Genomic DNA, 25,949 nt, shown 5'->3' on the forward strand with positions numbered 1-25,949 from the left:
ACACTGCAGAGCCCCAAAAAGTTATTTGAAAGTGACTGCAGCAGATACTGGGCTGTCATGTGTTTACAATAAATCATTTTCCTTTCCTACATGATGGTTCCCTTGTGCGGATGACTTCATATAAAAATATTCACCAGCAAACACCACCCGCAGGAATGGACATTAGTAATACTTCAAAGCCTTTTAACAAATGTATCATTTTAGCATCTGGACCAGCCCCACTATTTAGTAGCAGACTTACCACTAGGTAAGCAAAACAGGTTCCAAACAAAAAGTTGGAGTTCATGTGTGCATAAGATCCTTGCCCCTTTCTTGTTTTCTAGAGCTTTAGGAAACCAAAGTTAAATGATATCTGAATGACAAATGAAATGCCAAGCTTTCATGGACTAGAGTACATTTCATCAGATGCAAGTAGGGATAAAAACTGTATCCCAAGGAAAAGCAGTACCTAATTCATGATCCTAGTAAGAAGGACATGATTATCAAAGGATTCATCACATAACTCCAGCAAGATGCACTTTGTTTTGAATTTCTGCCAAACAGATTTGATAAAAGGCTATGCACAGAAGGCAAAATGTTTCCCTTGTCTTCAGCGTTTTTAATTTAACATTAAGCATGACTTTTGTTGAAACAGGTATGGTATACAACTGGCAGCCTACATTCCTGTCAACTTTGAACATTGTGCAGTGTTTGAGGAATTTCCCCCAGCTGCTGTGTCCCATAGGCCATGGGAATGTGGCATGTTCTTTGAGTACATTTCTAAATATCAAGCCAAATGATGGGCTTCAACTGGGTCCTACTACATGGAGAATAAAGATGTTTATGTGGCTGACTTTATTCTAGTCAACAGAGAATACCAATAGTAAATTCATTTTGTCCTGTTTTCATTGTACATTCACTGAGGAAGTCAGCCACTTTTGCTTTGCATTACTTTTGATATATTGTGGATGTGACCATATCCCTCTAAATGTACATCTGGGAGCTGTTTGGATGGCAAACGAATGAGATCACACCGGGATGATGACTTGTGCAGCCACTTAAATCACTGATACACAATCCTAAGAACATTTTGGGATGAATTAACAAGGGGAAATGACTTGGAAAAACCACTTATGTTAACTTCTGATCATCTCATCAAAGATATTAGCTTTGGCTGAAATTAAAGAAGAGAAATTAAAGAAGAGAGCTGGACCGTTAAAAAAAAGGCTGATCGCCGAAGAATTGATGCTTTTGAATTATGGTGCTGGAGGAGACGCTTGAGAGTCCCATGGACTGCAAGAAGATCAAACCTATCAATTCTTAAGGAAATCAGCCCTGAGTGCTCACTGGAAGGACAGATCCTGAAGCTGAGGCAGGGGCAGGAGGGGAAAAACATGGCTCCAGCCCTAGCCAGCTCCACTCCTGTAGCGGGGTGGGTGGGTGTGTGCTTCCCTCCCCTGGAAGTGGCTGGGCTGTCTGCAGTTGCAACTGTCTCCTCATAAGGAGCAATATCTGCAAAGCACAATAAAACGAGGCATGCCTGTATATGCCCACAATACAACATTATAACATCCCCGCTCCGATATCTTTGAGTTAACGGAGGGATGCAAATGTTTTCAATGCATATATAACAAACATTTAAGAAAGGAGAACAGCAAAAGCCAAACAAAACCAAGGGCTATCCTGCATCTCCTTGATGGGCCACATTCCAATACTGGCTGAAAACAACAATAGCTTAATGCTGCTCCACCAAGCAACACAATAATGGAAACCCTGGGTGATATCTAACCAATTCATATCCAGAGCAGAACCACATTCTTTAAATCCACCGATTACAGTGAATCTATCCTGACTACTAGGATTTCACTGATATCCATGGGTGCAGCCAGCATTTATATTAGAGGGGGCAGGATCAATATTGGGGCGGGGGGGGGGAGAGAACAGAGCTATCTGAGATGTGATTGGTCCGTTAGTTAAGTATTTTTATTTATTTACTTGATTTAGAGAGGGCAGCTGCCCCTCTGTCCCCACCCCCCTTGTCTATGCCCAGGTTGATATGATACATAGCATATCACTCTATGTATGGCTGTCAGATTCCTTAGTGTTTAACTGAGAACATTTATCAAAATTAGTAATTTAAATAACACAATTTAAGAACTATTTATAAAAGAAGCAGCATATGAAAGACTGGAAGAATTTGCCTAGGAACATTTTAGATACTTTAAATTGTCATTTTCCATATATAGCTATAGCTTTCCACACAAACACTGGAAGCAAAACAATTCTTGAGAATTTTTCCAGAGGTAAACTTTGAAGGTTGGCTAGAACTGCTCTCCTCACCATCTGAATGAACATAGTCCAAAGAATCTTACAAAAAACAACAACAACTCAACAGTTGTGAAGACATAATCATTAACCAACATCTGTACAACCTGGACCCTGCAAGTTTACTTGGAACAAGGCCTAGTAAACACATGCAGCAGAACAGCACCTCTTCAGGCTGCAGGCAGGCAATCACCTTTTTAAATGTTTCTGTATGTTAAAAGCTCTCTACAAATTAAAAGCAACAATATAAAACAGTACAGCAGGCAAAGAGATGAACTAGACTAGCACCTCTTTCCTTGATGGCCTAGTCTTCTGTTTCTAGGGTGTTTTGCAGGCTAACAGATTGAGGTTGAATCCTGACAAGACAAAAGTACTGTTTTGGGGGGGACAGGGGAGAGCAGGTGTGGAGACCTCCCTGGTTCTGAATGGGGCAACTGTGCCCCTGAAGGACCAGGTGCGCAACCTGGGAGTCGTTTTGGACTCACAGCTGTCCATGGAGATGCAGGTCAATTCTGAGTCCAGGGCAGCAGTTTACCAGCTCTATCTGGTACACAGGCTGAGACCCTACCTGCTCACAGACTGTCTTGCCAGAGTGGTGCATGCTCTAGTTATCTCCCGCTTGGATTACTGCAATGTGCTCTACGTGGGGCTACCTTTGAAGGTGACCCGGAAACTACAACTAATCCAGAATGCGGCAGCTAGAATGGTGACTGGGAGTGGCCGCCGAGATCATATGACACCAGTCCTGAAAGACCTACATTGGCTCCCAGTACGTTTCCGAGCACAATTCAAAGTGTTGGTGCTGACCTTTAAAGCCCTAAACGGCCTCAGTCCAGTATACCTGAAGGAGTGTCTCCACCCCCATCATTCAGCCCAGACACTAAGGTCCAGCTCCGAGGGCCTTCTGGCGGTTCCCTCACTGCGAGAAGCGAACTTACAGGGAACCAGGCAGAGGGCCTTCTCAGTACTGGCGCCCGTCCTGTGGAACACCCTCCCATCAGTTGTCAAGGAAATAAACAACTATCTGACTTTTAGAAGATATCTGAAGGCAGCCCTGTTTAGGGAAGTTTTTTATGTTTGAAGTTTTACAGTATTCTGTTGGAAGCCGCCGAGAGTGGCTGGGGAAACCCAGCCAGATAGGCAGGGTATTAATAATAATAATAATAATAATAATAATAATAATAATAATAATAATAATAATAATAATTCAAATGAGATGTACCCTAGTTGTCATCTCTAGCAATACTGTGCATTCTATCTCCTCTGCATTGCATTACCTTATTCAGATGCATTTGGTCCAAATCCCATTACGTTCAAGGGGAATTACCCTCAAGTAAAGAACTGCAGTATTACCATACCTGCAAAGGGTGGGGGGGGGCTCTTCTTCTCTAATAAGCACAAAGAGATTGTGAAAATGCAATGTTGCTCTAGAACTCCTCTAACTAAAGTTTGGAGCATCCTTCTGCACTTTGGACATTAGAGCTTGGTGCTAGATCTGTTAACAAAGGTATCAACGGCATTGATCACTACTACAGCATGAAATGGAAGTCCATCGTATCTGAAGAAGTGTGCATGCACACGAAAGCTCATACCAAGAACAAACTCAGTTGGTCTCTAAGGTGCTACTGGAAAGAATTTTCTATTTTGTTTCGACTATAGCAGACCAACACGGCTACCCACCTGTAACAGCACATGCTGCAAGTGAGTTATTGCCAAATATAAACCTAAACTAATACTTTGTAAAAATGAAATCCACTTACCGGTAATGGGAAAAGATACTTCTCACCAGCAAACATTCTTCTGCAATACCAAATCTTATGTTCAGATTCTTAGCATATCAGTACTCCTATTACAGAAGCAAACCTTAGATCTTTAATTTATTGTTGGTAAGGATTTCCGTAGAGAGGGTATTTAAGATATGGTTCTGATAATCAAACATAAGCAAAATGAAAAGCAAGCCAGATCCCATGGTCACCAGCTGCAGTTTTACTATACAGTAGTTTCTAACTCTGGGGCAGTAATATCGTTCCATGGCAAAGAGACTTGTTAAATGTGCCAAGATGTGAGTTGCAGATATTTTTCTCAGAGCTGCTTCTGTTTTACCTCTGTACATGCCTGCTGGATTTTGGAATGTGTCTTGCGGTTCCTGGATTGTGCAGATAGGCTGATGTCCTAAGAGTAAAACAGTTCACAGCAGACCAATGGTTGGTAGTGGTTTTCTGGAAATGCCCCAGAGATGCTTCCACAAGGTTCAGATGAAAGCTACACTTTAAAAAGGGGGTTCTTAAGTGATTAAAAGACTGATGGCCTATTGACACTGAGATGCAATTGTGGGTTTTTAAAAAGGTATTCCCCCCCAAAAAAATGCTAGTTTTCTTCATGAGGCTGGCATATGGCAAATGTTTGTGTTTATTCCCATAGCTTTTGGGATGAAAGTTGCTGTGGTTAAAAGCAAAATTGTGAATGGTAGAAATGCTAGCCTTTTTTCATTCTATGTTGACAGCATTATGGCTGATGTATCCCCCCTTTTATTTTTGAAGCAATCAATAAGGTGGTTTAATGGCAGTCTCCACCCAGCAAGTGGTGTTCAATCAGATACGCACCATACAAACACTGCTCTTCTGGAAGTTATTGTGGTTACATTCCTTCCAACTGGAAGAATGTTGTATTATAGTGCTTGACTGTTGAAAGCTCATCACGTATGTGCATCAAGTGATAGGCTTGGAGGCAAACATAGCTACCTGAAGGATGGGAGTTGTAGTCCAAAACATCTGGAGAACACCAGACCACACTTTAGGAAGAAACCATAGCTACATGCAGTTATCTCGGGTCCATGGTGTGATGTCCAAAGACAGCAGTGTCCTCAGCTATCCCTCTTAGCACCCATCAAGGTATCATGCCCCTCCCAGTTTTTATTTTTAAGAATGGGGGGTTAGAAAACTTTGTTTAAAACATGGGTGGTGGGGGGCTGGCTCAAAAGCCAAATGAAAGTATCCAGACACAACACCTTACTTTGCTTTCCCCAAAATGCGTCTGACTGGTGTGTTTTAACTGCTTTTGGTCAAGTTCGTTTGGTTGTGGCGTTTACTTATGTTTTGTTTGGTTCTTCTTTTCTTTTGTTTGTGGATGCATTTCCTAGTTTTGCTTGGGAATGTTATGCAAGTTTTGGGGGTGTTAAACTGCTTTTGGGCTGTCTCCTTTTTGGTTTTGGAGTGGGTATGTTTTAGGGGGAGGGGTGTTCTGAACATCAGTTTTTCCTCTGTGGAATGGGCATTTATTGGTGCCCATTACAGCTTCCCAAAAAAGTTGAGAACTCCAAGGTTACAGGATGTGCAATGTTTGGTATTCCAGATTTCTGTTGGAACTTTTCCACCCCATGGATTCTGATGACGTGCTGCACAGTGCTAATAGGAGACACCTCCAGAAATGCATACAGTTGTGTAAATATTTTTCAGAAATGAACAAAAAATGAGGGGCATACCCTGATGAAGCAGAATGTTGCCATCTGAAGAGTCATGGCAAAATAAATAAACCCATTGCTCTTTGTAGTATGTGTATTCTTACAGTATAGTTGCACTTCAGAAATTACCAGTGGAGAACACTGCTGAAAACGTCTGAGGCCCAAATTATGGCAGGCACGGGGGCGGGGGGGGGGGGGGCGGGGGAGAGATATCAGGTTAAAGAAGGGAATCCATCTACCATAAAGGTTTCCTGTGCATGCCCTATTCAAATAATTAGGAGCTATAGTTTGCAAAGACTGGGTTATGTCCGAAGTCTAAGGATCAAAAAATGTTCCAACTTGTTTCCTGGGTGCTACACTAGCAGAAAGTGAATGTCCATCAATATGCTCCGTAAATGCTGTTTTTACAGTATCTCTATTAAGGTTTGCCTATCTTAGATTTTCAAACTGGATTCAATTCACATCCAATTCGCTCATTTCTCCTATTCTTGTGGTATAACGACCCATGAGACTTGAGGGTAATTCACTGTGAAAATAAAATAATCAGCACAATAGTTTTCCGTTTCAATGATAAAAGGGAAATTAAGGCTGCTGTCCTAAACACTGTTACATAAGAGCATGTCCCACTAAACTCATAGGACTTGGTTCGGAGTAGATAGCCACAGGATTGCAGACTGATATACAAAACAGTGAAACAAACTGGATATACAAGACAGTGCAATAGACAGCAGAAGAATTGCCTTTGAGTACAAAAAGGGAAATGAATATGCTGGTGCAGTTCTTGCTTTTTAAAGTTATGGGAAGGTCTTCCTAACATTGAAGACAATGCAAAATTATCAGTTAATGGAATAGAGAAGGACCTCAATCTATCAGGCAGTGAGTAAACATAAATTCCAAAGTATGAGTGAAATTCTAGAGCTGTGGTTTTTCTATTGAGAAATGTCATTATACAAGTTCATTCAAAATACTGATTTTAAAGTAAGGACCTGACCCCACCACAGAGAATGTGAAGATACCTAATATATATATTAAGTACAGGGATATGTTGTTGTTTTTTTTTGGGGGGGGGACAAAGTAAGTAAGAGAAATAAAGATAAAACGGTATCTAGTTTATTATGTATAGAAAGAGATTTCCAGAATTTACAAACACCCACATATTTCATTCCAGGGATATTCTGATTTAAAGAGTTCGCCCAAGTTTCATTTCTTCTTCTTCTATATATATATACAATGGAAGACTTAGATTTGTTTTTCTGATGTTTTCAAAGTTCCTGTGCAACCAACAATTTTAAAACCCACACTTGTAAATACCATGCACAGTTCATTTTGCCTTTTCATTAATACAGCCTAATGTTTTACAGGAACAATACAAAATATTATTTTATTTTTGAAAGAATTCAGCTCAGTCACAGGGTTATCTTACAAATCATTAGATTGGTAAATATGACTGTACAATCCAGATCCACGGGCCCACTGATCCATATTATATTATATTCTGAATTACAATCTTAAAAAGAATAGTACCCTACTCTATTCTTAAATCGCCTTGTGTTTTTTTAACAGTTTCCCCCACCCCAACCCCACTCTGTTTACAACAGAATATAGTATACCTCAGTTCCACATCAAAAAAGATGTGCTGTAGGAAAAGTTACATTTTTAATTAAAAAAGTACATGTATAAATCAAAAACCTATGTTAAATATTTAATACTCTTCAACCAACATTAACAGTTTGTATGTAATAATTTACACTGATGATTTGTCGTACAGGTTTTTCAGCAGCAAATTAAAATGTCATGTCTTATGTAAATGAGCTAGTAGCATGCCCATTCTCACCATTTTAAAGTGGCTGGGCACATGAGTTCACTTGTAGCCAGCTAAGTCTTTATGGTGGAGGAGTAAGTAATCATAGACTCATTGTCCAGGTGTCACAGTGCTTTCGCTTGGCACAAAAAAAAGAAGAATAAGAAGAAGTAAAAGAAGAATGTGCAGTTCGGTCAACTAACTCCTGAGGTTTGTGTAAAGTAAACAAATTGAACTGGATGCATCGTACCCATCTACTGGGGAAGAAGATGTGAGGTCCTAGTTGTGATACACAAAACAGAGTCTGGATACTCATGAGTTCCAAGAAGGATTTTCTGAGGTTGTATAGGTCATCGATCTGAGAATAAAAGAAAGAAAGTTCATATAAACAACATTTTAAAACACCTAGCGCCATAACAATAAAAGCTGCTGCAATGCTCATACATCTTTTGCAGCTATAACGACATCTGCAAAAATGACTTCTGAATAAAGGTCTACATATTACATGTCATTCCATGATTCTTTCTTGGAGGGCAGTTTGAAAAGGTAAAGGAGATCTTGGTCAGGGAGGAACAAGGAGAAAATGGCTTAGGCCGCAGGGGCGCCTAAACCTTTTTCAAAGAGGGCCAGATTTGATGAAGTGAACATGCGTTGAGGGCTGACCAAGGTTGTTGAAGAGCAAAGGACTGGGAAGTCAAGTGTTAAATACCCTCTTTGTATTCTCACCCCACCTCATCCAATCTTCCACCCAGGCTCACATCACTTGCAGATGCCTTTATCCATTAGAAAAAACTACACATTTTCAGAGTGCAATAATAATGGAACTATACACAACAGGTAGTTGACTCTTCTGTTATGAGTACGCACTACAATTGGTCAGACATCCAATCATCTCTCAGCTCTCATGCTATGTTATTACATAGGGTTGGAGCCAGAATTTCCATGAACACGACTCCACTCACAGGACACTCCTGCTAGAGTAAAGGAAAAGAGATGATTTTCACTGGTTTCTCATTCCACCTGCAGCCCCCTGTAAAACTCTTCTGGAGGGCTGGAGAACCTTCTGGAATGAAGGTACAGGAGGCTAGGGAAATTGCCTTTCCTCCCTCCAGCAGGAGTTCCCACTGGATCTCAGTCCAATCTGCCAAAAGAATGAGTATTTCAGCATGCAGAAGGAGTACTCCAGATTCAGTGCATACCGTAGTTTGTAAGTTGAAGTAACGTAGGGCTGGGAATGGGGGGATATTTTGCTTTGTAAGATTCAAAGCTAAGCACCAAGGATAATTGTAGAGTTTTTGTGCACTTCAAGACATGATGAGTGGTGTAGCTCAAGGAACCCAAGGATAACAAATACAAATATGGATCATTGCTTCTAAACCAGAGGGCAAAAAAATCACTGATAGAAAGGTGTTTACTGGTACTGTACCTGGTTGTTATTCTTCTTTACGTTAGATTAGCTTTTTGATGCCTACAAACCTTCGCAGAGCTAGAAGGGCTTTCCCAAAACCTGTCTGGCAAAAATGTGAATCAAAATTCCTACAACTGCTGAATTTGTTTTGAGTCAACTGCAGTGAATGTTTTGCCTTTAAACATTTTGCAATTCTCAGCTAAACAAACCAAACTGCTTACGTCAAGTCTTAGATGTGTAAGAGTACCTGTATTTTAAAGACTGTTCCTAGAAGTAGAAATAGAGCATTATTCCGCTTTAATAAAATGTTGAGACTTTCCACAGAGACATGGAGAGACTGAAAAGATTGCCTGTGCTTTATGCACTAATTGCTCAAGAAACCAAATTTATTTTGTATGGCCCTTCACATGAACAGGAAGCCTCTCCTTGCATATGTGTGGTATGTTGTGAATAACACCCTGGAGAATTCTCTCACAGATCTTTTTACATACTTTCAAGCTTTCTTCTGAACTCCTGCTGCCAATATACAGAAAAAATCCCAACTGGAATATCTATAGGAAATCTAACATAGCTTCACAGCTTTAAACTGTGCTGAGCCTAAAATTAAGGTAGTACTGCCATATTGTATTTAAAAGGCTTGTTAACAAAGAAAGAAATTGCCTCATTTAAAGTGGGAAGGAGCTAGGTGTACATGGTTTGCTTTTCGTTTCATATTTGGCTCCCTTCCAGTATGGCTGAATGAACAGCTTAGTGCAGGAACAAACTGTACCCAACAGAATGGTCACATGCTCTAACCTGCGATGGCTATACAATCAAAGAAACAGAGAGTGAAACGTATAGCACTGCTACGCAGGACCAAGTTTGTTGCTCTGAGATGTTTTATATAGCACCACACTTCAGCTAATGTTGCTCTCATCTACTTCCTCTATCCAAACATGACTAAAGGTACTTGGAAGAGCAACGTCCCTCCAGGGTGGATAAAAATCAATATTTTTCAATTTAGATTCTTAATGTAAGTGTCCTTTAAGAATAACCTGCTTTAAATAAAATAAAATTAAAAAAATCCTACTGGAAGGATTTTATTTTGTTTTGACTATGGCAGACCAACACGGCTACCTACCTGTAACTGCTTTAAATATATATCAGAACACAATACGAAACAAACATTCAAGTCTATACTAGCCATCACTTAAAACCAATCCATGCATAGCTGTCAACCTTTCGCTTTTTTGCAGGAAATTCCGTTATTATAGCATTGGGAAACAGCAGGGAGGGTTGACAGCTATGAATCCATGGCCCTATATTTTGTCTGAGTTAAAAGCTGTTTTCTATGTAAAATGTGTGTGTGGAGAGGGGACAACCAGAACCAGAAAAATGTGTGATTTCTGAGGTTTATCATCATAAAAATAACGGAGTCAGTTGTGTACTCTGCATATCATTGTTCACTATGAGTATTTAAACTGTCCTGAAATTCCCCAAGAAACAAGTGCTGGTTTTAGTCCTGCATAAGTATAAATATATCATTTCGGTGCAAGTCCGGGGTTCTGAAAATTCCTGAGAATAGTAACTGGCTTGGTTTTATTTCTAAGTAAATACTTAGAAAACACCAAGCAAACACACAGGACTCCACACACACACACACGATCTCTCGATGGTGTGGTCAGGACAGGAAACCATGGGTCTGTCTTATCTGTAATTATTGTCCAGGCTTCTGCAACCCCTTCTATCTGTCTAGGCCCATCAAGGGAGAGATTAGAAATTATATTTTTCAGGGATATATGGAAACAGACATTCATTCAGAACACATGACAGAAACCTGTTGAGTGCTGCAAGAATTCTGTCGAACACCCAAATGCCCATGATGAAGGAATGGACTGTGAAAGCATAGTACACTGTAACAGTGGTTAAAACGATAGGATTAGTTAAGGCAAAGAGAAGGTAGGCTGCAAAAATGAACAATCACGGCACCCTGCTTCTTGAACATTTTTTATATCTCTGTTTTAATGCTGTTTGGGCAGAATCCAATTGGTTCTCCTAGTGCTGCTGCTCTGGAAGCTGATTTCCCCCTCTGCAGTTCCCAATGCTCCTCCCAAAATCTGCTTTGGAGAGTCCAAAACAGATATGAGGGGCACCAGGGGTAGAGAAATTGAAGGAAATCACTTCCCCTCGTCCATTAGTGGACAACTCCCACTGGCTCAAAAACCCTTACACACATGCAAGAGCACCAGTTGTTACAGCCATTTGGATACAGCCATTTGTTTTCATCATTAAAATTGGATTTTTTTATAGGAGTACACTGCCTTAAGGGCCTTTGTGAAGGCTTAATGATTGGGAAGGGGAGTCTAAATTACACACACACACACACACACACACATACACACCTGCTTTTTTGCAATGAGCTTGCGACACGCCTCATAGTGAGCAGGAGTTTAGTGTTACTACATTTACCGAAATACTTTACCGCTGGCTCAAGGTGATATGCTCTGTTCACATATACCATTCACAAATAGCAAGGTATTGGGTATTGTCTACTGGTGATATATAAGCACAAGATTTCTGCATGGGAAACCAGAATTTATCATGGACAAATCACCATTGTTAACAGTTTGTGTACTTTTGCAGAACCCAATATGGAAGAAAGAGCACACTAGTTACTTAAGGGTATTTCTCTAGAGTCTAGAGTAATATCCTTGGGCAACTAATATGCTCTTTAAAGCCTAGACACACAGAACAACTTCTGAAAATGAAGCAACTTAGAAGCAGCATGAGATGCAACCTTGGCATGCTCCTTGCACATCTCCCACTGCACAGCACAACTTTTACAGAAAAATAACAAAACACTGAAAAAGGAATTCAGCATGTGCAATCATGTAATTATCAGGTATAGCTTTAGGGTGGTATATAAATCCATATATATCTTGGCATATAACAGACGAATATACTGTTGTTGTTGTTGTTGTTGTTGTTTTTAGCAACTTGACACGTAAGATTGTTCACTTCTTTCTTTAGAGCCACCCCAAGATACAGGTTAGAAGTACTCCCATCTTTTAAAAATCAAAATTCTCTCATCATTAATAGTAAATGAATTGTATTATAAGATGTTGTATTATAAGATGTTGAGTAAGTTTGGAGCAGAGCATCTTTCCCAGCATAAGCTAGTGTTTGGATACCCCTATTGTTTCTTATCAACAAAGATCAGTGTTTCCTTAACAACGCCTAAAACTGTGCAGAGGACAGGAGTTTTAAGAGAGGGTTCTCTGACTTCAGTGTGTTGTGGTAAGGGTCGTTAACATTAATGACATCATTGTTGGCAGCTTGAAAATAGGGAAAACCTGTGTTTAATCCATTTCCTACTCACCACAGGCTTCAAGCTGGATTCCCCAATAATATGGCTTTGTGGCTGACTTTATGGAAGACATTGGTAATGCAAGAAAAATGTACTTGAAGGAGGGGGGGGGCTAACTTGCATCTTATACTACAAGCTACCTTTGACAAGTGGTCTCTGCTCAACATCTGCTGCAAAATACATGAAGATAACACTAATGCATGATCCAGCTGGCAAACCATTTCCCTTTTTCAAGGCTGTTCAACAAGAGGATATAAGGCATTTACGTCATGTGCATAGTGCTATTGAAGTACACTTTAATATTACAAATATTCAAATTGTTTACTGAAGAAGCTTATTCACATTCATATGCAAAGCTACAAAGACCCTAAGCCCTTTTCCTTAAAGATCTCCTCAAGCCATTCAAGCTCCTGATGGGTATTCCGACTAAACACCAGGATTAACTTTCTGACATTGGAAAGTGGTGGACTCTCCTTCCTTGGAGGTTTTTAAGCAGAGGTTGGATGGCCATCTGCCATGGATGCTTTAGTTGAGATGCCTGCATTGCAGGGGGTTGGGCAAGATGGCCCTCAACATCCCTTCCAACACTCCCAATTCTATTCTAGGGTACAACTTTCACATAGGCAATGTAACAAGAATAGCTGCTAAATCAAGTGGAATTTTCAATCAATCAATCAATTTATTTATTGCATTAGTTATATGGCCATAGCACATTGTGAGAGACCAGGCAATGACCTGTCGCGATTATACATCCCGTAAATACTACAAATACAGTTAGAACATTAAGTGTAAAACAAGTGGAATCTTCTTTTTCCAAAGAATGGAAATGTGTTGACGTTTTATTCACCCATTACTTCTTGCCCAACTAAGAACATGCTTCCTAGGTGTCTTTAAACCTAACGTTTTTCAAAACGATGAAAACACACTTACAAATCAAGAGATAAGCAGCAGCAACTTCTTTTTCCTTCCTTGCCTACTCAGGCTGATTCCCATGGGCCACCCAAGCTCAGCAATTAGGGCATAACTTCTAGACCCAGGAAAGCTCATGCGCTGCCATTTATTCTGAAGTGGTAGGTCTCAATTTCCTCTAAGCCTCTGGGAAGCAGCCTCGTCTGGGAAAACATGCAAGCACCCGTCTAAGCATAGGCCTACTATGGGATTCCTCTTTCAGCACAGACCCTCACCATGGCTCTCCTGAGTGAGGAGTAACTTGCCTTCTAAGTGGCTAGGAAGTAAAGAGGATCTCACATGGCCACCATGAGTTCTTTGGAGCAGAGATTAAATAAAAATGTAAAAATAAACTATAATAATAACCTTGTACCCATAATTCACTTGTATCTGGCAGCCTAAAAAATTAATTAAACCCATTCATGATCCTCGACTGTTATGTTCTGGCCAGCAAGGTTGCTGGACAGCTCTGATGGATCAACTTCCTCTGACAAAGTTTGAGAGTAGATTGAGGCCTTTTATGTCCCTGTTTTCAGACTACCTTCTCCAGGCTCCAACCCTCTGGCCTGAAGACAGGCACCTCTTTCATTCCATAGCCTCCCTCCTGGTGCACTCCCAGTACTGCTGGCCTGGTGATGTGTGATGGGAGACATCTGGTTCTTCAGGCTCCAGGGAAGAAGTCAATGAGGTGTCCAGACTCTTTCCCTATAGGCCTTGGGGGTCTGGGAGGTTCCTCTGGGAGTTCTTGTCCAACCTGCTCAGGCACAATGGCATCCCTATTTCCCACAGCTCTGAGCTCTGGCCCAGACCTGGTTCCCCTTCTGGTATCCCTGCAGCCTCTGGCTCTGCTGGTTACATGGGTCATGACAAGTGACCCTTCTCAAGTGCAACGGTCACTAGTTGTCTTCCCTCACCCTTATAAAGCAATTCAGGTTGCAATCCTACATAATTACCTGGGAGGAATGATAATTGAGGTGCATGAGACTTACATCTGAGTAGACTTGTAAACGCCATCTGTATATTTGTCCTTCTGTAGTTGTAAAGTGTAAAGATCTTGCAACCCTGAAGCTTTTCCTCAGACTCACCGAGTTAAGCATAAGATAGGATATGATGATGGGAGCTATGCCCAATTATGTCTTAATACAGTAAACTTTCTCAGTTGAGAAGTGGCCCGTTTCCTTCTAAATTTGGCCTTGTATAAAGGTAAAAATAACAAACTAAAGCCCTTAGGAGTTTACTGAGTGAGACTATGAGGAGGAAGGAAGGTGGTATGCAAGTACTCTCAAGTGTTAAGAGATAGGCAGAAGTCGCTGAACACAGAAGTCAGGGTACAAACCAGGAAGAAAAGTAAAAAAATGTAGAGTTGGAAAGGATGCCAAGGGTCATCTAGATCAACCCCCTGGAATCCTGAAATTAATCTGCTATTGGGATGAAAGACGTAATCATTTAAGATGCTTTTAAATAACTCACTGTAAATAACTTCAAAAATCATACAAAGACCTACACAGAAACAGGATGAGCTGTTCCTTTCTTGCTCAAGCAAGACGCTCTTATGTGGAAGTATACAGGCCTCTCGATTTAGCTATCAAGGTATTTTGGACTTCAGTGGGATTAACCTCGAAAGCAGCATGGAATTACTTAATCAGCTCACGCAGCAAGAGTTGAACTTGCTGGTGCACGTTTTCCCTACAGTTATTGTATACTTCAGTACAGTGGTACCTCAGGTTACAAACACCTTGGGTTACAGACATTTCGGGTTACAGACTCTGCTAACCCGGAAGTAGTACCTCGGGTTAAGAACAGAAATCACGCGCCAGCAGCGCGGTGGCACTGGGAGGCCCCACTATCTAAAGTGGTACCTCAGGTTAAGAACTGTTTCAGGTTAAGAACAGACCTCTGGAACGAATTAAGTTTGTAACCTGAGGTACCACTGTATCTGTTTCTGCACTAGTTTCTCAAAAGCACTGGTGACCTCCATTTCAATAGATGATGTGAACGAGTTTAACAAATAAATACATTTTACATTTTGAAGTAAATATAAAGTTAAAGGAGCACTTTAATTAATGAAGAAGGTCAAGCAGACACAAGTCCAATTTTGATCAAAACGTTAAACCATGAGGACAAAGCTAATGGAGTCTGAATCAGATGGGACAAAACAACAAACATATTGCAGAGCCCCGGGTAATGTTTTGGATACAGCCATGGATAAAATTAAAACCCCTTTGATTTTGGCTCCTCATACCAAATATGACTGAAGAGAGGTATGTTAAAGCTATCTGCCTGTTAAATCATTTAGTGGCGTTAGCAATGTTAACAAAATGATATGAACGGAATCTCTCACTTTTGGCGGTGGAAATTAGGTGGGAAGACTTGGGTGGAAACTGGTGAGGTGCAAAATTAACAAGCTAACACACACACACACACATCAAATACAGCATCATTTCTGTTTGCCTTGCTTTTGCCGCTGGAAACTAATTATCCTAATACTGTACAGAAGTCCTCTTCAGGCAGAGAGGTCATGCACACAAGTCCTGCCCCCAAAATGCACACCCCAGAAACAGCCTCAAAGAGGCTTTAAACTGTAGACAGCTGAACTCTGAGCAATCAAAAATGTGGTTAAAAGCTGCCTTCAGACTTCTCTGCTCAACCTGCTTAAGACCTTCCCATACACTATCTATCTATCTATCTATTATATGCCAACCATCTGACTCAGTTGCCCTAGCCATTCTGGGTGGCTCCCCCCCAAATATTAAAAAATCAACCCTTAAAAACTTCAGTGAAAAGAGCTGCCTTCATATGTCTTCTAAAAGTCAAATACCTCCACAAACACAGCTCCCCAATGTTGCTTGGTTGCCCAAATGGGGTTAGAGGCTCAACTTCCACATCTGGTGGATGATTTAATTAAATTGGCAGTTGCCCCCCTAAAAAAGAAAATTTATTATGCTTTCGTACAATTCAGAGTCTAAAAGGCATGTGATTAAAGAAGGGGTGGGCAACCAGTGGCCCTCCAGATGTTGTTGGAAAACCCCCACCATTCCTGATTGCTGAACATGCTGGTTGGGGCTAAGGCGAGCTTGAGTTCAACAACATCTGGAGACTCACAATGGTATTTCCTTAATTGTAACTAAAACCTATTCTTGCCAGAACACATACAAGTCATATCATATGTTTACAGTATTAACTTGTAAATGAAACAACTTATTAAAACCAGCCGTCAGACAACCCACTTGGTGCACACTACTCATCAATTAAAAATATGCAGTGTTGCCCTGCCTTCTACCTATGCTTTGAACTCCAGTACAAAGCAGATGCTTTACAGCCTTACAGTAAAGAAAAAAAGCATCCAACTTGCCAAGACACCTTGAGCTGGCAAGTCTCCCATCAATGTTTATATCAAAATGTTGGGCTGCCATAATCCCTGGCACAAATCCTCCTCTAGAAACGCAAGGATCACCAACAAGTTGATATGCTAGTTTAGGATGTTTCAAAACCAAAATCTCTCTCACACACAGAGAAAAACTGAAAACGTACAATGGAAGTTACAATAAAGGAGAATCAATTCCAAAGATGCTGGAGGAGTTATTTTACATTATTATTAATGCCCAATGTGTTTTGGCACAAAAAAGCCTCTCCCCACCACAATATTTTCCTCTGGTTCCTTTAGTTCTGATGGTTTCGAGCTGTTTACAATAAAACATTAAGTTCTTATGTTGATATATGGAAGAGGAGATATTTTTTAGTGTCACTAATAAGAGGAATTATGACAATGAGGGCCTTACAAATATGTGACTTTTGATACTGTGTTTCATAGGTGGTGGGTGGTTTATTAATTGTTGTCCTATCTTTTTGTAGAAAAGCCACTGAGGAACGCACTTATGGGTGAAACACATTGGGCATTAATAACAGCATTACCCCTCAGCATCCTTGAAACTGATTTCCCCTTTATTTTCATCATCATTTAGGATGACTGGTGCTATCTGGTATTCCTATCAGGCACTTCACTGATCACACAAAACAAAGACTCATCACACAAATAAACCATGTGCTATGAGTATAACCTCAAATATATCCAGTTATTGCTTTATTTCCATCATTTATCGGGACTGTGGCAAGTCTCCATCTCTCCTGCCCGACTGCCTTTTAGGATCCACTTTGATGTTGATATAGAATTCTGACACCACCTGCTATTTGTTGTAGTGTCCAAGTTGTTACATTTGCCCTCCGCCTGCCCATAAAACTGCACCAGGTGCCTATGTGTCCTCCTGTAACATCATCGTGATGCCACAATGTATTCGGGTGAATATGGTATCTAAAGATCTAGAAAAGAGGATTCTTAGGTGTAAAAACAAATAGAAAATGTCAAAGAATCATAGAGCTGGAGCAGGGCCTTGTATGTGATCTAGTCCAATCCACTCATGCTTGGTTTACGTGGGGAGAGCTTACCACCTTCTCCTCCACTGAAGTGTTAAATAAAATAATTGATTTATAGTAGCAGCATGTGCAGTTTGTACTGATGAAAACATCTTAGGATAGAGGCCACTGCAAAATAGTGAAACGAGGCTGTATAAACAGCTTCAAACTATTATTTTTTAAGAAGTATCATCAGTCTACAAGTTGAATGCATTATCTTGGATTGCACCCAATATAGGGGTCAGCTTCTGTCTGCGCCAAAATGAGCATTAGCATTTTTTTTGGAAGCCAAAACAGGGCCCACACCGTAAAGTCAGCATTGATAAAGGCCGCTGTATAAAAAGATAACCTTCATAATGATCTACTGATAAGCAGGCCTCCACCTGTTGTTAAAAGGCAGTTTGTGCTTTTATGCAAAGAGCTTTGACCTTCTAACCGGTTATTTATTCCAGAGTCAGCACTGTGCTATCTGACTTTCAGAGAACAAGTGATGCCCTAACGCCATTGTAATTATCACCGTTTTGTTCTGGTCTGAGTCATTCATACACTCCTGAGTCACACACTTTCCATACCAATAGTTCAGGATGCAGCTACATGGGAGATGCCCAGCATTTCCTAAGACAGGGATGGGGGCCCTGCCTCCCTTTAGAAATGGTAAGACTACAACTCTCTTCATCCCTGACCACTGCCTTGCTGGCTGGGGCTGACTGGTGTGGGAGTCCAATAACATCTAGATAGCCAGAGTTTCCCTGTCCCTGAACAGCAAAATTAGTAATACTTTCCCCCTGGAAATCTATAGTTTTGAGCTGGATGCCCTTACGTTCTACCCATGATCAAAGCCTATCCCATCATATGTATAAAGTATCCATCTGCACCTTTAACACATCTTCATACACCATGTTGTCAAGATACCTTTGCATTTGTCTTTCATTAAGCAATTTAAACTAAGAGAGATGGAGTCCAGTCATTGACACAATGCTTTTACAGGAAACCTCACCAATACTTTCTTAAGCCTAATGGAAAGGTTTAACCAGTAGCCATAAACTCCTGCTTCCTGCCCCTCAGTATGGGTCTGATCAGCACATTGCATAAGCAAGAAATTCACACAGTACTGCTGCAACTCCCATGATTGAGGATGCACATTTTGGCACTTCCTACATAAAGGCCACGAGAGCTCTTGCTTCTGGCTCAAACACATCATTGCTTATGCATCTAAACCACTGGTGTGAGGGATAGTTGTATCACAACAGCAGCCTGTTATTATTTTGAGACTAACCAAGATTTCCTGTTTCTTGCATTTTCCTCTGGTGTTTCCAGCTGATGAATTCTAGGCTAGAGAGTGTTCGTTATTATTCTCCAAGGGCAGGCCATTACACTTTGTACTAGTAAATGCCATCCCATTTCGATTACTCCAGTCTACAAGTTTGTTCATCCTAAATACATTTTTCAACCAGCAGCTTCTCAGCAGACTTTATCAAAGTTGATCACAAAGTTAAAGGGGTCCCCAAACCAATCCTAGGTTATTGCTTCCCTACTTGAACCCTTCAGCACTTCTTTCAAATCATAAAATGTTGGTGTTCTAGTTTCAGAGTATGATTTATTGCTGCAAAATCTGCAACCTGTCCAACCAAGTGAGCGATGAGACACCCAGCTTCCTTACTAGCAGTTCCAATTGATTCATGTACACTGATGTTGCAGTACTTTGCTCTTGTTTGTTTGTTGTACTCCATATTACTTATTCTTCCAAGGTGCTCAAGCTACATATATGAATTTCCGTGCTCCCTTTATACTCACAACAACCCTCTAAGGTAGGTAGGCTGAGAGAGTGTGTGCCTGGCCCAAAGTCATCCCGTGAGTATCTGGTTAAGTGGATATTTAAAATGAAAATGTTCCAATCCTAGTCTAATACTCCAACTACAACGCTACACTTGTTTTATGCAACTGAATCCACCTGAATTATTGGACTACCATATCCATATCTAGACCTTGTCCAGCAGCTGTAATCCCAGTCTGCTACTGCTTGAGGACCATCTATGAGCCCATTAAAACATGCTACCAAACAGAGCTAAGTAGAGCTAAAAAACTTACCTAGAAATTGCTATCTGAAGAAGTGTGCATGCACACGAAAGCTCATACCAATAACAAACTTAGTTGGTCTGTAAGGTGCTACTGGAAGGAATTTTTTTTATTTTGTTTCGACTACAGCAGACCAACATGGCTACCTACCTGTAACTAGAAATCCTGTCAACCCTATGTCGAAAAACAATGTTCAAAATGCTTGTAGACCATGCACTCAGACCTCCAAATGTTTTTGGGACTACAACTCCCATCATCCCTGACCACTGGTCCTGTTAGCTAGGGATGATGGCAGTTGTAGTCCCATCTGGAAGGCCAAGTTTGCCTATGCCTGTTGTAGACACACTTTTTTTACTCCTTCAAGTCACACAAATACTATGGTAACCCATGTTCACAACAACTCCTTTATCTGCTCATTCGGACACGTGCTTATAGTGGCACAATTATCTGGACTTCTACTTTTTTATATTTGTACTTCTGCCCATTTAAATTATAAAAAGTCCTTAGTGCTTACACAGTATCTTCATTTATACCCAGAACAAAGCACACTGCTGGCGTCTGAAAATACTCCTTAGGGCTGTACCAGTTTGAGATCTGCAGATGAAGGGTGTGACATAATGTGGTCATGTCCACTACTGCAATCTCCAAAAGCTTTCTTTAGCCAAACCCACTAGAAAAAGGAACTATCAAAATCTACCAACAGAAGACTCCTATTAACTCAAAATTTCACGCTACTGTTCAGGTTGCTAATATCCCTTTAGCAATAGCTTTCAACACACGTGCACATGTGTATAAGGCATACATGTACAAACATGTACAAGGTTGGTTACAAGGCACAGATTCGGCTTTTGCAGCAAATGATACCTTATATACTTAACCGTTGCTAGCACAAACTCATATCCCTGAATAAATGTTATTCACAATGATGGTATACTACTCTTGATTAGTCTAGTTATTATCGATAATATGATATGAACCATGATCAGGATGTAGACATGGCCAGGGGACATGGTGTTATTTGGTCATATACATGGGACTTTTAACAGATATTGTAAATGAATTCATCACAAGCTCTGGGCGAGATCAAGTGCCCTGTTTTGAAGATCATATTATAATGATACTTGATATAAATGATGTCATACACTACTTGTGTCATCCAAGTGGAAAAAGAAACTTCTACACCTGCTGTATCATCGCCACCAAAGACATGGTCAATGAGAAGCAATTTCACAATGGAGCTGTAATACAATATTTGTACACAACTTTCACCTTTCAATCACTGCAAACAGCTTATTATTTTCCAGCACATTCCTGGTGCATTGTTGTTCAGTCGTTCAGTCGTGTCCGACTCTTCATGACCCCATGGACCAGAGCACGCCAGGCACGCCTATCCTTCACTGCCTCCTGCAGTTTGGCCAAACTCATGTTAGTAGCTTCGAGAACACTGTCCTGGTGCATTACAATGAACTATATGTAGTTTTCTGACGCAAGTTGCCTATGTTCTTTCTAAAAATTTGTATTAAACAGCTATTAACATTGTGTTTTAATGTTAATGTTGTGTTTTAATTGCTGTAACCAGCCATGGGATCTTAGGGTAAAGGGTGGGTAATGCACTGTAGCAATCATAATCACCATCACCATATTTGCTCTATTTCCCAAGACCACTGAAAAAGGCCATTACTGTTATTGGCACTCCAAATCAAAACACAAAACCAGAGTCATTATTCAGGCAACAGCAGAGAGAAAAGAGTTGGCCAGTTCAAGGCAATAGTAAGCCTAGGACTAGACCTACCTTACCCACTTACCCTGGTTACGTGTTCTCCCCAGTCACACTGCTGACCTGATATTGCTACTCTAAATCAGGGTAGCCAGTGTGGTAGCTTCCAGATGTTCTGGACCACAACTCTCATGACCTCTGACCACTGGCCATGATAGGGCTAGGGCTGATGGGAGTTGTAGTCCAAAACATCTTGAGGACACCATGTTGGCTATCCCTTCAGATCTCTTCACTTGGCCTCCAGGCCTGCCAGCCCAGGTAGGATAGAACTAGCAGCACGTGCTAACAGTTGGCTACAGCTCATGGTTAGTGAGAAGAGGGTTATTAACAACTCCCAATTCAGACAACATATTAAACAAAACCTTGACTTAGCTCAGCACGGTGTGAAAGTACAACAGACAGGGGAGCAGCAAAGAAACTGTGAGCTCCTGCCGTTGTCTGGGAGCGTGTGTGGTCTGGCTAAGTTTGGTGTGTGGTGCTAACCAACCATGAACACTATACAACAGATGCCCGAGATAACCAGCTGAAAGCTGCAACACTGGAGCTTCTAATGCCCTCTCTCCATTGAGAGCAGTCTCCAATATACCACTGGCATGGGAGCTACTGCAGAGTGGCTCCGTCCCACACTGCTAGGGTAACATAAGAAACTCAAAAAGTTCCCATACCAGCTCCACTTATAGGCTGGCTGAGTAGCACTGCAACTGCTCCCAAGTCTAATGCAGAGACAACCTGATGAAAAGCTATTGTCTGAGCACATAAGTCAGCACTCACTCGTCTCTTAACACAGTACCTTGGAAATTGCAAACCCTTTCCATCTCAACTAGCCTCACAGCTTCAGTCCTAATGTTTGAGGATTTGTACATTTTACTGTTCGTATTTTTCTTCCATTCTTTTTAAAACAGTACATTGTAACCAGGACATTTGTAATATTACAAACCACGGTCTCTCAAATGCAGCCAAAACGTCCCATAACATTAGAAGACATTGAAGTGCTCAAGATTAAAAACTAATAGAAAACAGCTGCCCTTTCCTTTCCCTATTGTTTATGTTTCTTCTGAGGCCTCCACTTTGTAAAATATTCCCTATACAGATCAAAACATGCTGTGCCTGGATAACTGCTAAACAATGACGCTGCTTTAAAAACACTGCCAGTTTAGCAATACAACTGAAGCCATATTTATGAGTATGACCTCAATTGACATTAATGCAATTTAGTGATAAATAAATTATGATCGCTTGCAGAAAACTCTGAAAGCATACACAAACCAGAACCTACAGCTCACATTTTTTGCTATTTTGGTGGTCTGAGCAATAAAAAATACACTCAGTGATCGCAGACTATAGCTAATAGGTATGCTTTTATTTCATCGAAGTTGCACCAGAACAAGACTTCATAGCTGCCCAGGTGAATGTTCATTGCACCATGCAAAGGCATGCTTCTGCTGCTCAACCAATCATTCTTTCACTGGAAAACTCAGGACACCAAAATAGATGCAAAACACCAGCAATGCTTACTAAACTACACACTTGGAAATATCTTGTTTTCCAAATTGATAGAAAATGCATTTACCATATCATCCAAATTTGTGTGCAGAAATCAATGGCATCCATATTTAGTAACCAATATTGTCTCAGAGTTGCATCCAATAGTGTCCCTCTACTGAAAAAAGGCTCCTGGATTCAGTGGAGGCTCTCGTAAGCAGGAAGGCATGAAAGGAGATTTTTGGTAGTTCACCCTTGCCTCTGCTGCTCCCTGCATTGCTACCTCCCATGGCATCTGAAAGAGTCCTCCCAGTCTCCAGTCTGGCTTGGAGGTCTAAAGCAAACACCCACAATAGAGTCACAACTGTTTCCCTCTCCTGTAATTTTTACTCATATGCTCTCACACTGCCTTACAAGTTCCAGGTCATGAATCAGAAGGAAAGCATGGTGCCGAGTGGGTTTTATAAGACTTGATAACTTCTCTGTCAAATTGTGAATCTTTGCACACGTGGAAGACAACACACCTCCCTGGGCAGCTTGGTACCTCCACACACAGCTGCCTCTGTCCCCCTCAGTCGGGAGTCACTTACCACTTGAATAAAGCAGTAGCAAAGGTTGAGTAGAAGAGTTAACTACTGTATTTTTCTGTGTATAAGACTAGGTTTTTTCCCCTAAAAAAACAATTTCAAAAATTAGGGGGCGTCTTATACACGGATACATCTCCTGCCATTTTCTTGAATCTGAGTCCACAAAAATAGGGGGCGTCTTATACATGAGGGCATCTTATAGATGGAAAAATACAGTTTATGAATGGTATGCAGAATCTTCCTAGTTTTATTTACCCTGTGACTGAAATGGTTTTATCTGTTCTTATGATTGTATATTTTGTCCTTTATGGTGAAGGGGGGTTAAGAACTCATATATAAATACAAAGTAGGCAAACTAATCACCCAGTAAATAATTTAATTTAAATAAGTGAAGGTACTGCCAAAGTATTGGGTTTTCATATTTCCAGCTTAAACTTCTGACTTAGACCTAGTCACGAATTAGAACCCAGCAGTATGAATGGCCTTAAATCAATCCACCATTTATAATGCGGTGTAACATTTGTATAACGGGGAATAACTTGTTACTGGCTTTGACTTTGAAAAGAATTTATCTGCTCTTTGGATTAAGTTACACTGAAGGGGCCCCAGCCTGTCCCACATCAAGCTCTCCATTGCCTGGCCCCAGGCCAACTTCAGAAAGTGACTCACTTAGTCCTATGTGTGATAGCAATTTTATTTTTGAACTGCTAGTGTTAAATGCAGCACATATGTAAATAAAGTTAACAGATTTTATTGTTTCAACCATTCAGGTCAAGCAACACAAAATTGGAGCATTCAGTACATTTTTGATAGTACTAAATACCGCAATGCGTGCTGCACTCTGAATGCCTGGGTTTTATTTACTTTTAGGAAATAAAGCCACAAGGCATCTACTTCATTTTTCCCAATGATCATATGAACATCCACCACCGTATGTGGATTCCTGTTTCATTTAAAATAAATAATAAGTGCTGTTAACAGTATTTCACTTGGGAAAATAGAAACTCCACTGTAAATGTTTTGGAATAATTAAAATGACACATAGTATGCTGTAAACCCAAACAGTGTCACTCATGCCATGAAATGCATGATTAGGTAATACAAATTAATAACATCTTTGTAAATAAAAGGTGCTTATAAGGCAACAGTACTGTAGCATTGCAACATCTCATCTATTATATCCCATAGGATGGAGCAACCATGTATTCATAGAAGCTAGCCAGAAAAAAATAAAACAAAACCATAGCAAGGCCAAAAATATCAGACATAGTGGTGAACCAAGGCTTTCAGCATGGCTGCCCCATTCTGTGGAATAGCATTCCTTTTTGAGATACAACAGACACCCACTATCTGAACATTACAGAAACAACTGAGGACATTTTTGTTTCAACAAGTTTTTGCAAATGGATGAAAAGGTCTCTCTGCCTTAGGTATGCATTTTGCATTGTTGTAAGACCTATTTTCAGTTGGGGGGCATTGTGTGTGTTCTAGGTGCCATACAGGAATGCCATGCAGACACATTTTCTTCTTGGAGAACTTTATACTGCAACACCCAAATGGAGGTGGTGAAGAGTTAGGTCAGGAAAAGTCAGGAGCCAGGGAATGACTAACTATGTTGTGGCTACCAGGCATGGCCAAACCTGGCCCTCCAGCTGTTTTGGGACTACAGTTCCTATCATCCTTGACCACTGGTCCTGTTAGCTAGGGATGATGGGAGTTGTAGTCCCAAAACAGCTGGAGGGCCAGGTTTGGCCATGCCTGGGCTAGACCAAGTTCCATACACAGGTGCTGGAAAATATGTGCTGGATCTTCTCAATGAATGTCAGCTCAAAAATTCAATTAGTCTTCTTCCACAAAAGCAGTACATATACCATTAAGACCTATGCGAGTAATATGGCTGACCAAAAACTAAACATAAGCTTTCCCCAATTCAGTCACTCCAATTCCTTCCCGTCTCATTCAAATCAAGCCAGCTATGCACAACCAATAGAGCTAGTACTGTTAAGAATTAAGAGTGTTACCTGGTCAAGCAAAATGACCTAAATAATCAGTTGACTCCTGGAAAGTATTCAATCGTCAGGCTTGCAACAAGGTCAGTGCAACTCAGGGCAATTTTGAGTAATTGCCAGCTAAGAGTACACCAGCAGTGGAGATAGCATTGTTCAATGAGATCCTAGGCCAGAGACAACTCCTATGAGGATCCTAATTTGAAACAGATAAGCTGACTTTCTGAACAGCTTCTCAGAACCCCAAGTGATAGAATACTTAAAGCAGGTAATGGAAGAGCGAATTGAAAGCTTTTATGAATGCAGCAGATTTTTGCACTGGGTACACTGGAACATTAAATAAT

General features: G+C 40.7%; 1 protein-coding gene across 1 annotated transcript in view; it reads right to left on the bottom strand.

The window, feature by feature from the left end:
* Window positions 1-6,852: 6,852 nt before the first annotated feature.
* The window catches only part of IRS1 (insulin receptor substrate 1), a 49,719-nt gene continuing 30,622 nt past the window's right edge, over window positions 6,853-25,949 (bottom strand). The window contains exon 2 of the mRNA XM_033150274.1: window positions 6,853-7,923. The gene's annotated coding sequence lies outside the window, so the exon portion shown is untranslated. The remainder of the gene's footprint in view (window positions 7,924-25,949) is intronic.

This window comes from Lacerta agilis, chromosome 5, assembly GCF_009819535.1.
Source record: "Lacerta agilis isolate rLacAgi1 chromosome 5, rLacAgi1.pri, whole genome shotgun sequence".
Lineage (NCBI taxonomy): Eukaryota > Metazoa > Chordata > Lepidosauria > Squamata > Lacertidae > Lacerta > Lacerta agilis.